The sequence below is a fragment of the Molothrus ater genome, chromosome 1 (genome assembly GCF_012460135.2).
Source record: "Molothrus ater isolate BHLD 08-10-18 breed brown headed cowbird chromosome 1, BPBGC_Mater_1.1, whole genome shotgun sequence".
Classification (NCBI taxonomy): domain Eukaryota; kingdom Metazoa; phylum Chordata; class Aves; order Passeriformes; family Icteridae; genus Molothrus; species Molothrus ater.
In genome coordinates this window covers 149,675,752-149,693,723 of record NC_050478.2, presented here as the reverse complement: position 1 = coordinate 149,693,723, position 17,972 = coordinate 149,675,752, and the positions used below count along the sequence as shown (strand labels likewise).

Here is a 17,972-nt window from a genome sequence, read left to right as displayed (position 1 = left end):
AGTGTGCGGGGGTCCCGCTCGCTGCTCCCTCCCCGCTGGAAGCCCAGGCGCGGTGCCGCAGTCCCCCACCCCGTGTGCGGCCCCAGAGCATCCCGGCAGAGCCCATCTCCGTGGGTGGGATGCAGCGTGGGCACCGTCAGGGCTCCGCGGGGCCTCTCCACCCCCGTCCGGGGCCGGACGCAGCGATCGGTGTCATAAGGGGCCCGAGGGGGGAAGCGCCGTGTTCCCGGCTGCCATGTCTCGCCATCCCTGAGGATGTTTCCGTCAAACGGATGGGGCTGCCGTGCATCGATAGCTGCGGCGGGGGTGGCCTCTCCTGGCTCGTGTTTAGAGCAGGCTGCCGAGGGAAGTGGTGGAATCACCATCGCCGGGGATGTTCAGAAAACGCGTGGCTATGGCACTCGGTGGTGAGCGTGGTGGTGGTGCATTGATGGTGGCGCTTGGTGATCTTGGAGGTCTTTTCCAGCCTGGATGATTCAGTGATTATGTATTTTAACGTGTCTCGTTAGGCTGACAAGCCATTCCTGGCCTTGCTATGGCATGGGGGCTTGGGAATGCCAGTGGCTCCCATTCCCTGGGCAGGCAGGTCGCATAGCTGGAGAACATCCCATGCCGTGCCTTTCTCTGCCCTAGGTAAAGTGGATTTTTGCGTGCCACTGGAATTACTAATCCAAGCAATTAGCTGGAATCTGTCAAGTTTGTGCTGCTGCCAGTTTCTCTGGTTCATTTGGTTACAGCTTCATCTTTCTGCTCAAAGGAACTGAAATGTGTAAGCAGGGCAACTGAGTGTCTGGAGCTGTTGGGTTGGGTTTATATGCATCCTTCTGGCCAAAGGAGGATCAGCAAGAAGACTGAGCCTTAATGAAGTCGTATATTTATTGGCAGCAGTAGAAAAAGAGTGGATAAATGGGGCTAGTGGCTTCTTTGTATACGAAATGTCATGAATCTCCCTACCAGGTTGTGAGCTGGATTTAAATTCCACTGTTACAAGGATCGCTGATTTTTTTAATCACATCATTGCTAATAGCTTATATTAAAAATGCTGCAGGTGGATTTAAAGCTGAGGGTCTTGTGGGCTCAGCAATGTTCTGCACCAATATTTATACACATCCAGGGGCTTAACAGGGTGTTGTCACTTGGCTTCAGAGTTGAGTGCCCAGCTGGCAGGGGCTGATGCAGCATGGTCCCTGACACAGCCACTTTCTGGGGATCTCAGTTGCCACCAAATTTGCCTGTTGGGCAAGTGAAGAGACTTTTTATCTTTGGTAAGTGCTCCAACCTGAAATTTGTTCCTTTTGGGAATATTAAAACTTTAACTTTGGTTAACTTGTGTCAAAGGTGTGTGCTGTGAGCCTTCGCCCTGTTGGGTCTGCTTAGGGAGATGGCTGCTTGCAGAAGCAAAAAGCTTTTGTTACAGCTCTTTTATTTTTATGTGTGCTTTGATGGCTCAAAAATCACTCAGCTTCCAGTCAAGGCAATCCTGGGTGAGAAGCATCCACTGGGATTGGCCTGTTAAGTGAGTTTCTTTGATTTGACAGCAGAAGTGCCCAGAGAGACATCAAAAACCCCAACATCAGGGCGTGTTTCCAGCTTCATCATCCCCTGCAAGCCATGGAAATCAGTGGCTTGAAATCCAACAGCACTTGATGTTAAAATAGCAAACAGTAAACATCGTCTCCTATCAATAACTTTAATTATGGTTTGGGTTTTGTCTTAAATATACACACATTGTCATCAGGAATCAAAGTTTAGCATCCAGACGTGCTCAGTGGGGTGGTAGCGTCTTTGGACAGGGTGTAACACGCTTTTATAGCATAAATTAAAATAAAAAAGGGGTTTAGCAGCATAGCATGCTGTTGTGTAAGAAAACTGCCAACTTTTGGGCTGAGACTGCTTGGTTTCTGGGCATCGTGTGCTGCGGCGAGTTGGCGGGTGGTGTTCCCGGGCAGCTTTGGACGGGGAGAGCGAGTTTTACCACTCTGCAGCTGAACCCTGACGGGGTTTTTCAACCATAAAACCAAGTGCAGAGGAGGCTTTGTGTGTTCCATGGGTAGCCAAACCGAAAGCAAAAATAAACACCCGCGAAAGCTGGGTTTTTTTGGTCATTGACAGAAAAGGAAAGTGCCGGTCTAGGGGAGGGTGTGAAGTCCCGTGTTCGTTACGCTCCTAATCTGGAAAATACAGACTGTGGCACATGGCAGCAGTGTGCGTGGCTAATTTTACATCTTGTCCTTTTCCCTTTCTGATTTAACCCAAAATTAAGGAAGGGAAGCAGCACCCATTGGCCTATTAAATGTTCATTTTTGCCAAGTTACGCCACTTTGCGAACACGAGACGCGACCGGATTCCTGTGGCAAGGAGCCCTTAAAATTTCAACAGCTCTACCTATAAATATAGTCACCGTGAAAGGCAATCCGGCTTTAAAAGAAAAAAAAAAGCAACCATGCTCTTTTTTTAGTCCCACTGTATCTGCCTGACTTTAGTGCCATGCGATGCATCTCCAGCCGGGCGGTGAAGCCGAGGCGGTGTGGAACATTCAGTCTCCTGATTCCTCTTGCTAATTTGTGTGAAGAATGGGTGCAAGCAGAGAAAAAAAAAAATTATTTTAGTTGTCCTGAAGATTTTTGGGGATGGGGTGGTGGGGCTGGATCTCTGCATCCACGTCATGGCCTTTTGGAGAGGGACCTTTGGTCATTGCTTGGTCCTGGTGCATTCCCAGGAGCTGCTGCACTGTGGGGAAGTGCAGGATGGAGCCTGAAGCATCCCTTGGCTCTAAAGCAATGTCCCAGATGAAAATTAAAGGGAAGAAAAAGAAAGAAAGAGGCTGGCTGCCACCTCACCCCAGAGGAGTCTGGGCTCACCCACTGCTCTCTGATGCAAGCACAGCAGCTCAGGGAGCTCAGGGGCTGGTTTTGGACATGCCCGGGGTTGCCCAGGGACAGGCTGGCCTCGGGAGCAGGTACAGCATGTTCTGGGCACCCCTCCAGGCCAGTGGGACCCCCCACCAGCCCCAGATGATGTAGTGGGGTGGTGGCCACTGACACATTCTGGTAGAGAAGACAGCACTGCCTGCAGGGCTGGGATTTAGGTGGAGAAGCTGCAAGGGAGGGTGGTTTTGCAGCTTAGTGATGCTTTTCAGCGTGCCCTGCGCTTGCATGGCAGAAATCCACTTTTGTGGCCAGAGCAGCTGGGTCACCTTGCAGTGCCAAAACCTGCTGGGTATGGTTGGGATGGGGCACGGGCTGGGAAGCGTGTGGGAGTGGGGCGGGAGAGCTCGGCACGGGGAATTGCTGCGTGTGCACTTGGGCGAAGTGCTGAGCCTGTGCTGCGCGGGAGCTGCAGACAGAACCCACACGTGACGTCTGAATTTCAGATAATTGCTGGACCACTTTGCCAACAGCCTCTCGCAGCTCATCAGCTGCAATATCGCTTCTTCTTTTCCCCGTTTTTTTTTTATTTCCTTTCCCCTTCCCCACCCTGCCTGTTTTCTAAGCCGAAGCAGGAGGGATGAATACGACACCGAGGGTGGCTGCAGCTGCGCAGGGTTTGTATCCAAATGGTTTCCTGGAAGGCAAGTTTTTTTGTTGTTTTTCAATCTTAAAAATATTTTTACAGCAAGCGTCTCGTATCAGGGCTGTTTGGATGTCAGGTTTAGTTTCCCATGACATGGAGTGATTAGAGGAGGGAGGGGAAGGAGGGGCTGGGTGCTGCTTTATGTGCAGATCTCTCTGCAGCGGTATCATTGCCTATTGATGGTAAATGTGTTCCCTCTCATCTCTGTGATAGTTCTCGGAGATTTCCTCTTTTACGTCACTGCAGTTAATAAGATGTTTAACTTGGGAGCTGGGGGCGATGTGCTGTGCTGTGCTATCGTGTTGCAAGGAACGGGGGGATGACGAGTTCCTGCGCAGACTTGTGCTGGGAAGATCGTATCAATGCTGGGGAGAACAGCTGGCTTTGGAGTCAAACCATTGCCTTTCACCCTTAATGAACCTGACCTGGCTGCATCTCTTTTTTTTTTTATTGTGACAATGATTTTTCCTTCTAATACTGAGAGAGGCAACTCAGTCCTCTCTATCTGCTGCACTGCTGGAGTCAAGGGTGCACCTTGATTTTTTTAAGCAGATTGTGTCTGCCTGTCTGGACTTAGCTCTTTTTTTCTTCTTTTTTGGGGACCACTGAAGCATTTCATGAGAGCACCTGATGGCTTTTTGTGGTGAAGCTGCAGGTGCAGTAGCTGCAGAGCCAGAGCCCTCTCCAGGAAAGTCCTTGACTGTGTGTTTGCGTGTTTTGTGTGTCACTGGTTGATTATAGAGTTAAGAAAATGCTGCTGCTGTACATGCCTTGACCAGGAATAGCCTCCCTCCTGCCACACTTTGCAAGGCCAGCTCATCGAGGGCAGGCGAGTTGGTCAATAAACGCTCCAAGCGGCACCCTAGGGAGTTGGGAACCAAAATGGGAACACTTGTGTCCTTCAGCTCCTCCTTTCTTGCCAAGTTGTTTTCTTCCCCCAGCTCCTTCTCCAGCTTGCCACTCAAACCCTCTTCATTCTGCTGTGTTTTTCCACAAATGTTTTTCAAGCGTGACAGCAGGGAGAAGAAAGCCACGAGTGCTGCAGGGGGCTGATGCCTATCAGGCCAACCCTTGCCTGTGGCTTTGGGGCCCCTTCACTTCGGTGTCTTGGTGGCTGCAGGTGGGTTCACATCTGGCAGCTGTTGAGCTTGGAGTTGCTTCTGTCTGCCACCAGACCCAACCCAGCCACCTGCACCTATTCCAAGGCTCCCAGCTCATCCCCAGGGCTTGGGTCAGGTGGGATGGCCATGGTGTCCCTATGTAGGTGTGGAGGGAAGAAGGGCTCTGTAACCCTCTCAGGGAAATGGGGACATGGAAGGTTTGCAGGAGGAGTAACCACAGCTCTGGTGGTGGCATTTTCCAACCTTCCATCAGGACCTGTCGCTCGCAGTCCTGATGACATTTAGCTGCTGACTTGCTGTCACTGATTTTGCTCAGTAACCCTTTTCTTTTTAAGACTAAAATGTTCCTTAAAAAACAGCATGCCACCAACGCGTTGGGACATTGATTTAGTTTTTGGGAGGCTCGCAGCCTCCCAGTTCTACTTTTGCTCTGGGGAGGAAGCAACATGGTTGGGTGCAATTTTTAGCCCCCATGGGAACAGGGGCTTAAAAGATAACCCTACCACATCACAGCTCACACCCTCACTGCTGGATGTGGGAGTTAATTTTTCTCACTGCTGCCATGCACAGCAGCCCCTTTCTGTGCTTTTGCTGCGAGCTGGGACAAGGGGAATTTTGGGTGCAACTCCAGGCAGTGCTGGCTCGGCACATGTCCCCAAGCGTCCCAGCTGGGCGGCTGCCCGGGGCCCCCTTCATGTGAACAGGGTCAGCAGCTGGGAAATAGCAGAGCAAAGTGCCTCCCTGGTAATTCCCAGCTGCCGTTAAAGCGGCTTTAAAATAAATTCCCTCAAAGAGTAATTCCAAGTATTTGAGGGTTTGAACTTTTCCAGAGAAGGGTTTGGGAGCTGCCGGCTACCGCACTGCACCCTGGCACGCCGGGGATTGCCCTGATTATCCCAACATCTAAAAGACACTTTTTTGATGTCTATATGATGTTTATTTATTAGCTGCATGTGCAGCACAACTGTTGGAAATGGGGCACTGCTGGAAGCAGAGTTGTGCTAAACTGGGAAGATGGGTGGCTGGGCAATGTCGTGGGCTGGAGGCAATGCCCAAGGCTCAGTGACCCTCGCTGTGCCATCCTACCTGGCCACCAGCCTTACCCAGGGGTGCAGCACAGCCGGGTGCCCCTGGCCGCACATTCCACGGCCGGCCCTGCTTGGTAACGTGGGCACAACAGAAAACAAACTTTGCAGCAAACTTTTGCTCTCCCAGAGCCCCTGAAGCTTGCTTAAAAAAAAAAAAAAAAAAGCTTTGGAGCAATGTGGTCTTTCTTTTTCTCATGCTCATGAAAATTCTCATACCAAACTAGTAACCTCCACTGCCCCTGTTCATTATTTTTTAAGGTGGCGTTAGGGGGCATTTAAGGGAAGCCTTGTCTCATCCTCTGTGTCCCCTCCTCTCGTACATCCCGTCATGGCAAATTACAGCTTCATCTGTGCTTGTGTGACAGACACTAAAAGGAGGAGGTTTGGTCAACAAACTGCAAAGTTGGTCTCATCCCTGAAAGGCTCTGGATGTCCCTGTGCTGGTGCTCCCCAGGGTGATGTGTTGCTGCATCCAGACTGGTGCAACTTCTTGGTCACAGGAATGTCCCCATGAGGCTGAGTACCCCGAGCTGGGGACAGCCAAGCTTTTCCCTGCAGAGACAGTTCTGGGCTCTTGCCCAAGTCCCCTCTCCAGGGCCCTGGCACCAGTGCAAGTGCAGCCACGCTGAAGGCTGATGATTAAACCCATGATCCAGGTCACTCTTGCCCCTCTCAGTGCCCCAAAAAATAAGGATGCTGATAGCAAGACTACATCCAGATGGGGATGCTGCACTTCTCTGCACAGTTCCCTAGGTTTGGAGGTGAACTGAGCTAATTTGGGGTATAACCACCCTAAAAAAAAAACATTGCAGTAGGGAGTTCTCCCCCACACACTCTTCATTGCATGGCTAAGTTGCTTCCAGCTCAAACTGACTTCGTTCATGGGCTGACCTTTAATCTGGCAGCTTCTTACTGAACTTTAAATCATATATATAGTTTTTAAATAATTTTTTTTTCTGTGTGGGCATGACAGAGTTGTCTCCTGAGGTGGCAGAAAACACATCTTGCCTCTTAAGGACAGGGAAACCTGCACATAGCACAGGGAGATTTGCTGTGGATGGGGCACAACCCAGTGCTGTCCCAACCCAAAGTCACATCCACTGGACCACACACTTAGCTCCTTTTTTTTTTTTTTTCTCCTCCCAAACTAATCCCTCCAGCCCCTTAGGCTTTTTTGTTGTTGTTGTTATTGCTCCTCTCTGAATTCCTTCTAATTTGCAGGCTCACTGCCAGCATCCAACGCACTATAAAAAGGGGACTTGTTCTTCAAGCTTCCCTCTGGTACAGAGCGTTTGCACAAATAGCAACACGCTTGACAAGTAGGTCTGATTCTCCCTGCTATTACCGAAATGCTCGTAGGGTGCTTGGGGAGTAGAGCTGCTGTCTCAAGACAAGCCAGGCTGAATTTCACACAGGGCCCTGAGCCCAATTCCCAGCCGGTGTTTAAGCTCCTGTCAGCTGGAAAAACGGAGCTGTGCATTTTTATTTTCCTCTCTGAGAGCGAGCGGATGCGCTCGCATCCCTCTGTATCCCACCAGCACAGGTGGGATGTGGGCTGTGGCTGCAGACCCATGTCCTGCTGAAGGCAGCAGCTCCAGGGCCACCACCAGTTTTTGGCTGGTCCCCCCCTGCTGTTTCAAGCAGCCATGACACAAACCCCCTGCCAGCTTCCTTCTTAAAACTAATGAGCTGTTTGACCCTGGCAAGTCCTCTGGGAAAGCTGTTGCCAGAGCCTTGCTGCTCACACAGACACAAACTGCTCTCATTTCCAGCTTAAATTTATTTGTGGATGACTCGTACCCATTTGGCCTTGTTCTTCTTGTACCCACACTGGCTTTTAGCTTGGATGGCTCCTTTCCCTGCTCTGGTATTTATCCTCTGGCAGGCTTTGCCAAGTGCTCTGGGTCTGCCAATCTAAATAACCCCAGAGCTCCTGGTGGAGCACGGCTGGGAGGGGTGTAAGGGCATCTAGGCTTCCTCATTCCTGCAGTGGAGACAGCCCCAGCAACTTGATTTGCAGCTCACCCATTGAAAAGGAAAATCCACCATGCTGCCTCTTGACATCCTCACGGGGGATGGTCCCAGCCTGCAGAAGGACAACTCCAACCATCCTCTCCACTGACAAAGGCTCTCTGATTTGAAACCATTATCTAATTTCATGAGCACACTTCTCTTTTGCAATGCAAACACCATTTTGGCAGAAGATGAGCTTTTTTTTTCCTGATGCAGCCTTCAGGAGCACCTTTCCCTCTCCTTTCTGGTAGTGCCAGGGCTCATATTCCTGGCCTTGCCAATCTCAGCCCTGGTGTTGTGAAGCTGACATTTCGCATGCACAGCTGTGCCAGGCGCTTTGCTCAAAGGCTGAAGTGGATTTAAAATGTGAAAGTTCATCAGGTCAAAATACACACATGGCTCCTTACCACTGGCCCCTTTTGGAGCTGTAGGACTATGCAGGATGATATGGAAAGAGCTGCAAGGTGTTTGCTTTCCCCCCAGGATGATAATTTTTCACCATACTTTTCACTGCTGCATCTTTGCCGTGGGTTTTCTTTGCCTTTTATGTGCTTTCTTTGGGATCTCTGTGCTTATTCCTGGTGATGCTGAGATGCTGGCTAATCCATCCCAATTTAGACCTCGGCCTTCACCTTGGCAGATAGAACTTGTACCTTTGATGGAAGGAAGGATGCTCCAGGTGCCATCACTCACCAGCTCCTTATTTCCTCCAAGTTTCCCTTTAGTTATGAACCTTTTTTTTTTTTTCCTTCTCTCCAATCTAAACTGCACCAGCATGTGTCTGTTTGAGGCAGGATTTCATGTTCCCCTGCAGTGTCCTTCCATCATTCTGTGCCCTCGTTAAACCGCATGGAAATTGGCATCATTGAGGAGGAGCTGGCCTCTGCCGTTTATTAGCAGGATTATTCTCATCTCTGATTTCCAGTGAAGCTGCTGGGCTGGTGTAACACAATTCCCACTAAAGCTCATCTCCACTGTCAGGGAGAGTGATGCTGATGGGGCACTGAGCATCAGCAGTGGATACCAGGAGGAAACCAGCAGAGCCCATCGCATCTTTCCACATTAAGTGATTTTTGACCCCCAGCTCCTCTCCTCCAGGCCATGGTTGTTTAGCACATCATGGTGGGCATTAACTTCCCCTCCTGAATCTTTTCTGAGCAGCCTGTGGGCTCCTTCACAGCTGCAGCTCCAGCACAGGAGTGCATCACACCCTGCACTCATCGCTGGGTTTGCTTTGTGCATTGCATTTTCTCGCTGCCTAAATCAGCATCCACAGCCTCCAGCAGTCAGAGTGGGTACAGCTGGGCATTTTCTGCCTGCAGTGGATCTTCCTTGTTCCTCTTTCCCTATTTATTTCATTTCTCACTGTATTTAAAGGAGAGGTCAGCGTGTGTTTTGCAACCTTCTCCTCCTGTTATTAATTTCTTAGAAACAAAGGGGAAGGAACCACAAGCAATAAAGAGCCTGAGGTTTGAGGACTGGCTGTTTATTTGTCAAAGCTAGAAATGCAGTGACTGAAGAGGACAAGAGAAAATCCTCAATGCAGATGTACCTCATTTAAGTTTAGGCTTGTGTAGGTCAGATTTGGGGGGGTGTGGATTTCCTCCTGCTGCAGTTTTAGATGGAGCTGTTATCACTGCCCTTATTGCAAATAGCATCTTAGTTTTGCCTTCTGCACCTCATTTTTTCACCCCACAGCCTGACTTTCCTGCACCATGCCCATCTGATGCTGGGGGAGCAGTGGTGCCCATCTCAGTGGCATCCTGGCAACCCATGGAGTGGGATTGGATTGCATGTGGCTGATGGCAAGTGGATGGCAATAAACCAGTCCTAAGGGTGCAAATGCTGCCAAGGAGGCTGGGACTGGCCATCAGCTGCCGGGAAGAGGGGATGAGGAGAAGCAGGGTGCCTCAGATGCCAGAGCCAAAGATGCTCAGAAGCCCAAAAGGGACAAAAATAGGTGTCTGGGTCACTCAAGAGGATTTGAGGACCACTTAAAATCTTTTCCCTCGGAAGCAGCAATTACCAGATGAAAGGGAATGTCTTCAAGCAGGCATTTTGGAGCATCTGGTTCATATTTGGCACATTCACTGGGGGAAGCAGGGAAGGCTGGAAGGCTGCTGGGTGGGTTGGTGGCTGGGCGAGGCAGAGGGTGTCCTTCAGGGGATGAATCTGGTTGCTTACCAAATGCATTTTGACACCAGGAGCATTCCCACATCTCTCCTCCTTTTTGGACCTGTGCTGCCAATAACTTTTCAAAGCATTAATGCTGAGTATGAGCTGGATTTCTGCTCATGGGAGGTTAAGGGGTGTCCCCACATGAAGTGGCAAATAGGGGGATGACAGTTTTTTCTTTTAGGTTTCGCCCTTCCTTGCTACAGAGGAGGCATTGGCATGTAATTGCCACCAGCTTTAATCCAGCCGGACCAACTGCCTTTCTGGCAGACCCAAATACAATAGGAGCCAAAGGTTATTGCATGCCCTAAATAAAACCATTACAGCCCTGGCGCCTCACCCAAGCCCAGACCACAAAGCATCCAGGACCGGCTCCATTCAGTTTTTCTGAGTCTGGAAGATTTGGTTTGATGGCAATGACCCATAACTTTTTTTTTCTTTTTACTTTTTTAATTTTTTTTTTTTACTTTCCCCCTGCAAAGCCACCTGCACACTTGCAACCACTGTGGCACCTGCCAGGAGCAGCACATCTGGCCAGCGTTAGCGAGCCTGCCAGAGATGCACTTGGTTCAGTCTTTTCTTGCTAAAATCATTAGTGGCTTTAATTGAAAGCAGAGGTGAATGAAGGCACGTCATACAGACACACCACAGCATGCACAGCTCAGCCCAGCACGTGGCTGTGACCAGTGTCCTCTCAAACTGCTGCCAGATACAGCCCAATGTTCTGCCCATCCATGGGGTGGACTGAGATTTCAGACACCACATAAGGACCCATGTGGCCTGGAGTAGCCACCCAGGAGCTAGTGCATCCCACACTGTGCTCTTCTCCCAGTTACTGCTCCAAACTGGGATTTACTCTGAAACCTGAAGGGTTTTGCTCTCTATCCATAAGCAAATACAGCCCAAAGTGATGCAAATGCGTGACCTCACCCAGATCTCAAGAGGTAAATATTGCATCACTATGAGCACGCCCTGTATCCTTTCACCCTGTCTGAGACACTCTTGAGTCCATCCTGATGCAGGGGCAAGCCAGGCCAGGGAGGAGCTGTATGATGGGAAAGGCTTTTTCCTCACCTCCCAGTTTAATTATCAGTGTCTCATGTTTGCAGCATGATGGACACTGGTCCTGCCTCTGTGCAAGGCTGTTCTGGCTCCTGGCATCCCCAGAGAGCTGCCAGCAGGGAGAAATTGCATTTCACAACCCGTCTTTCCAGGCTCTCACAAGATTACTGGAGGGAGAGGAATGTGCTGAAGAAAATATCCCAACTGCTGTTAAAAGGCACAGCTTTCCCTACCCCTTTCTGGGATGGCCATTCCTTCACTGAACCAGACACCCTCCTCCAGCTGGCAGCACCCACTGGAGCCAGCACTGTGTCACCTCCCCACATCACCCTGGGGTGCCTTTGCCCTCCTGGCCTCCCCTTCATGTGCAAATAATTGAAATTGTGATAAGCAGGCTCTTTTATGAAGAAATTCTGCTTTTCCCTCGTGGTGCTCCTGGGACAGAGCTCAGTCACTTTATATCTGGGCAATAAATCTCCAGGCTCTCTAGGGCACACCCGCCACACAAGGCAGTAATGGGCCTGCCAGATGCTGTTCTGTCTGGGTGAAGAGCTCCCCAGCCAGTGCAGCATCTGTTAATCATTTGCCACGAGAGCCCAGGCAGTGAGGGAGTCTCAAGTTGAATCCCTTTTGGCCAATCCTTTTGAATCACAGTGAAGGTTTCTGGGCTACCTGGAGCTGAAACACCCTGTGAGCTGCAGCAGTCTGTGATCCTGGGCTGAGAGATGCAGCCCACACATCTCAGGAGGAAGGTGAGAAATCTTTCCCCTTGATCCTTCTGAGAGGTGTAAAATCCTCACCAGGCCAAGGCTAAGTTAGCCTTTTTCCTTGATCTCTCTCTTCTGCTTTTGCTTCTGCTTCAAAATCCAGTGAGCATCAGATGATGAGATGTGGTCCTGGGCAGTGAAAAGCAGTGGGGAATCTTGAACTGGTTTGGTGTTGAGTTATCTCCTCCTGGGTGATGGCATATGGACAAGGCTGAAAGCAGGGATGGCTTTCTCTGATGTTTCTTCTCTGTTGAGTCTTCTTTCAATATTCCACAATCCCAGACCACACATTTTGCCTCCAGCAAGTAAAACACCTCCAGGTTCTCCACAGAAGATACTGTTGCATCTGGGGGCGATGGTTGGGCTGTTGCACTCATTCAGATTTCTCTCCTGAGCTAATTACAAGCCTCTTTGGACTCTCTCAGGTGGCTTTGGCAAGTGTTCTGCTTTTCTAGTGCCAGTGCCAGGGAGCCTTGGCCACATCCATCAAATCTTTCCCCAACTATTAGAAAGCAGTTACGCTCCTTGTGTGTTTTTTCATTGCCGGAAGCTGGTAAGTGGATGGATCCTACACAAATAAACTTCTCGAGGGCAGAGAGTCAAAATATCCCTGGGCTTGTTTGGTGGGAAAAGGTTAACCAGCATGAAGTCTATGAATTGCTGCTGACCCAACTTTGTTGACAAAATATAGTTATTAATTGGACTTGCAGGCAAACTGCCTGGGGATATTTAGAAGGAACTTGTCCATCACAAGGGCTGAGATCTCCCTGGGAGAAGATCTGTCTGGGCTCTTTGGAGATGCACCTAGGCCTTGGCCATGGCTCTGGTTTGGGGTTTTGTTGTTGAGGATAAGATGTGTCAGGGTCTCAGTCTTCCACACTGGCCGTGGGGCCACACAGATTCACCAACAGCAGAGCTGTAGCAGAGGAGGACAGGAGGAGCCTGTCAAGAAGCCTGGGTCCAGGTGACTGAAATGGTCTCTTGATCTGCTGGAAGGTCTCCTTGCTCATTGCAGGAGTAAATACTGTTGAACTAGACAACTTTTGAAGTTCTTTCCAACCCAAACCATTCTGTGATTTTTGTGATGACTCTAATGAGGCTCCTCTGTCCCTAAATTTAGATTTCTGCTCTCAAGTTGAATCCTATACAAAGCATCATTACCTAGACAGGAGCAGAAGCTTCATGATGAAGGTGAAGTTCCAGAGTGTGACCTGTGTTGTTCCCAGTGTGCTCCTAAATCCCAGCAGCAGTTCACTGCTGCATTGACCCTGATGACACTCACTGTCACCCTACCCTCAGCCTGGTGGCTTATTTTTGACTGTGGCAGGGCAGTGGTCAGTGCATGTCCCTGGGTGCCACCACAGCCTTTCAGCCACCATCATGGCAGCTCCAGAGCTGGTGCTCCTCATGGCTGGTGAGTTCCTTCACAGCACCCCATAACCCTGTGTGAGGAACAGCTTGCTTCCCTCAGCCTGGGAGCGAGCAGAACACCCGCACTGGCACTGGCCCAAGACAGAAGCTTTGGGAATCCTCCTCGACAGCATGACAGCAAATGCTCCTCTCCAGCAGGGCCAGTGCTGGGAGGCTCCCAGGAGCAAAGCCCATCCCAGTGCAGGAAGAGCTCACCTTGGGCTGAGAGGTTTCCTGCACCTGTGTGACTGAACATGCTGGAAAGCACCTTCCATGCATGCCAGAGTGGTGGAAATCCAACTGCCAGCAGATAAACATGCCTGTGCCTGTCCTGCCGTGCTTTGAGGAGGGAGTGGCACCTAGTGGAGGTGGGCAAAGGGGCTCACCTCCTCAGTTTCCCTAAAAAGCTGACAGTTGCCTCCTAGGTGAGGTCAACCAAATCCAGGTGGAGCTTCATACAGTTTACCTGTGCTCCTCAAAGCTGGCCATGTGCCTGTAGCCCACAGATGAAGCCACCTCTCTGGGATGCTCAGCCGTGTCTAATTCAAGTTGGGCCGTGCAAACATGACCTGGAAGAGCCAACTGGAGCAAGATGCTTTTGCCTGTTCCTCTTGTGCAGCCTCTGGACATTTTCTTGCCCAGGCTGAAGTGGCCCCAGGGATGAAATGGTCCATCCAGGCTGGAGTTCAGAGCAGCCTGACCGTTCCCTGAGAGCAGCCATGGCAAGCAGCCCACGTTTCACAAGTGGGGTTTTCCCATCAGGCTCTCCAGCTGCTATAAATAACAGGAAACGTTTTGTCGTTTTCTGCTCTGGGGAAGGTCAGGAGCTGCATTCTGTGGTCTTTGGAGCTTTAATAAGGTTGGAGATTCTATGCAGTGTACCCAGAACTCCCCCGAGACAGCTTGCCTGAGGCTGTTTGGCTCCTTGGATGGAGAAGTCCTGAATGCCAGCCTTTGACAAAGTTACCATAGCTGCCCTTTATGAGCTGTCAGGTCCTGCTAAATCCTTAATGTGCTCTTCATCTCCAGACCAGATGCTAACTCTTGGGTTGCTGCCGAACCAGCTCACGAGAGGTTTGAACTATCTTCTGTCAGTGGTAGGAAAAGCTTCCACCATGGATCCCAGGATGGATGGATCTAGGGACACTAGATATTGTGAGCTTGCTGGGAACTCATCTTCACAGAATCACAGAATGTGCCCTTGTGAGACCCACCTGCAGAACTGTGCCCAGGTCTGGGGTCCTCAGCACAAGAAATACATGGACCTGTCAGAGAGGCTCCAGAGGAGACCACAAAAATGATCAGAGGGCTGGAACATCTCCTCATGTTTGTGTTTGCAGCAGGATGGAAATCTCCCCAGCAAATCAAGTGGGGAGATCCATCCTCAGGGGGTTGCTCAGGCATCTAGACAGCTTTTCTGGGTCCTGGAGAGCCCCAGGCTCAGGTCTGTGCTGCCTGTAGCCCCAGCAGCCGTACAGGGAGGAGGCAGGGCTCTGTCTGCCGCCTCTCCCATTTCCCCAGCAGATGCAGGAATGCTTTGATGTCCACTTCCCCAGCCCCAGTGCCCAGCACCAGGATTAACCACCAGTCAGATGTCTCCATCGACTCCAAATAAATCTTCTAAACTCAGACAAGCACCACTCAGAGGGGTCCCAGCTTCCCCCTCTTGCAGAATGAGAGTTAAAAGTAGTTTTTCCCCCCTGCACCTGCCTCTCTGAAGCCAAGGCTGTGTTTTATTTTTAAAACCTAAGTTTCTTGGTGGTTGGCTCCTCTCCTGGAGTGCACAGGCCAGGGATAAATAGAAAAATTGCCCATCTCAGTGGTACAAAGAAGGTGAGCAGTGTGGAACGTGCTCACATGGCTTGGAAGAAACTCTTCCGCCTGCTCCCCCAGTCTCTTCTTCCTATAACCAAGACAGAAATGCAGCTCTAGGGACGATCCTTCAGAAAAATACTGAATTTTGCTCCCTTTTGCATGTTTATGAAAGTGTTCTATTTGTCTCTGAGGGGTTTTTGGGTCAAAGTTAGCATGCCCTGTGCAGATCTCTGAAGCCTGGCTCAGTCCCACTTAAATGGGTTCAGTGAGGCTGAATTATTTTTTGTTAAAGCCCATGTGTTTACATTTCATAAGCTTATTTTAAAACACATGTGTATACAAGAGCAGGCTTATTTATATGGCAGATTGGCCTGCTGTGTCCTTACCTGACTTAAGTGTCAAGGAAGCAGCTTTTTTTAACTTTTTACAAGCAGAGTTTAAAATAAAATACTGGTTTGCTGTGCGCCAGTGAATCTGCCCAAGAGAGGAGGTCAGGACAAGGTCTTGTTTTCCAACTGTAAAATGTTATTTTGCTTACTTACAGAGCTTCCTCTCACCAGCCATCATTTTAGGTTAGTATGTTAACAACAGCTATAGGTAAAAAAAGAAAAAAAAAAAAAACAACATTTATGTTCCCCAGAGTCTTGGCAAGCCAAAATCCCCAAGTAGCCAGGCTTCCCAGTGAAACAGCTTTTGGGAACTTTCCATCAGTAAAGCAGGATTTGCTGGGTGACCCATTCTACCCAGGTTCTTGGCAAGATTTCTGATTTCAAGTACCCCAGGGAAATACTTGAGAAAAGCCTTTTTGGAGAGATCTTGGCATTTTCTACTTGCCCTGGAGGAAGGATTTTATTCTTGATTTTAATCATATGAACTGGTAACACACCAGTCCAGCTGCAGGAAAGTGAAGAGCACTTATGGTGGTGCGGTTCAGTGTTGGAGTGTGAGGAGATGTGTGTGGACCTTAAAGCAGGATGGGGAGGGTGAGGAGAGCCCCAGGGAGCTACAAATTTACACAAAAGCAAAGGGAAGCTTTGACCGTACGACATAAAATTCATCTTTCACAGAGGATGAGAAGCCCACATGTATTTTTATGCCTTTGCTTGGAGAACTTTTCCTGCTTCTATCAAGCTTCCACGTGGGGCTGGTGGACATGGACATGAGGACCTAGGAGGTAATGAGAGAAGTGTTGACATTTACACCCAGGAGAGAGCTGGAGCAGACACAGAGTGAGGGATGGTTTCCATCCAGAGCAGCTGTAAACCAAAGCCCTGACCACTGGTGGTTATTTAAAGACTCCAGCAGCATTTCCTGCCATGGGAAGGTGCTTGGCCCACGTTCAGCCTGGGCGACTGCTCTCTGCAAAGCCAAATAAACAACAGCCACTTGAACTTTCCACCTTGCAGGCTCAGCCAGATGCCTCATCCTGGGCCATGATCAGGCACTGCACCTCAGGTGGGCCTTGTGGATGAGCCTCTTTGGAGGATCCAGAGCGATCACCACATTTTGGGGTTGAGGGTGCATCTCCTGTCTCTGAAGGACCCTAGCGAAAGAGTTTGGTGCTGTTTGGGGCTGAGAGAGGGCATTTGGGAAGGGAGATCTGTGTCTCCATGCAGGTCCATGTCCTTCAGTGACCTTGGGCAGGGCAAAGGGAGGAAATTATATCCTTTAACTCTAGAAGTGTGCTTTAGATGCTCCATCTCAGAGGAGGAGCACAGTTCAAGTGGCCAAGACCAGGAATCTCATCCATCAATCCAGGCATGGTGGTAATGTGTGACTGCAGTGACCATCTGATCTGCAGGATGTCCATGAGGATGCCAAGGCATTAGGGGTGAGATGCCCATAGCAATGCTTCACCCCTTGGGGAGGTTGGAGGTGGTCCCTTCCAACCTCAGCCCTCCTGTGACAGTCAATATGAGATGTCACAATCCTCTGTAGGCATTTTGTTGCTTTTATTGAGTTGTAGTCAACACGATGCACGTCCTTCCCTACTTCTGACCCTTCCCCGTGAGCTGAGATGTTTCAGCAACTCACATGAACCCTGCAGTGGATGTTCCTCAAGTCCAGCTCCTCAGCCTGGGAACTTTTGCAAGACTTGGCAGCAGGGCTGTTGCAGGAGTATTCCACACAGGACCCAAAAATCTTGCTGTCGGTGCAGCGTCGGCCGGCCTGGGCGCGGGGTCAGGTCCCTCAGAAATCAGACTGTTGACGAACAAGCTTGAGCACATTCAAATGTTTCGTCTGATTTTCTTGGACTGCAGAGTTTCCAAGGAAGCCAAAAAGCTGGCTGCTCCTCTTGTTGACTCTGCAGACCAGAAATACAGCTGGGTTCAGTGAAATAAGGAAGCTCACAATTCTTGCACTGGTGTAGAAAAGAGAGGAAAAGCTCAATTTGGAAAAGCTCAAATGTCTTTCTAGAGATAAAAATAATTTCAAGGTGGTGCTCTCTCCTGCCTGACATCCCTCTGAATTTCTGGCAAAGAAGCAAATCTAGTGGCATTTCACTTGATCAAGTTTGAAAAGTGTGTCCACACAGGCTTTGGGGAGTGCAGAGAGAAGCTGTGCCAGCACTGAGCTGGGATGAGAGCACAGGAGACTTCAGGCAGGAAAAGAGCATCACTTTAAACTGCAAATGAACCCTGAAATGACAAAAAACTTGAAGCAAGCCCACATTTCGGGTCAGGCTGGCCGTGAATCAGCTCTAGAAAACAAAAGACAAAACTTTCTGACTTCAGTTCAAGTTATGAACTTACAAACTCTCATTTATCTGGTTTAGTGGATGTGAGCCAGAGACATTTTTTGAGGTTAGTGGATGGGACAGCTTCCTGAAAATGAACTCATTGAGAAAGGCATGATTTGGAGACAAAGTTTGTCTCAAATTCTCATCTTGTACAAGGCTGGGTTAATGTGACATGGAAATACCTTCTGTATATCCCAGAGTTGCTCTT

At 49.7% G+C, this 17,972-nt stretch overlaps 1 protein-coding gene across 1 annotated transcript in view; it reads left to right on the top strand.

Annotated features, from left to right (window-relative positions):
- PTP4A3 (protein tyrosine phosphatase 4A3) overlaps positions 1-17,972 on the top strand; it is a 42,103-nt gene that overhangs the window by 397 nt on the left and 23,734 nt on the right. The window lies entirely within an intron of this gene.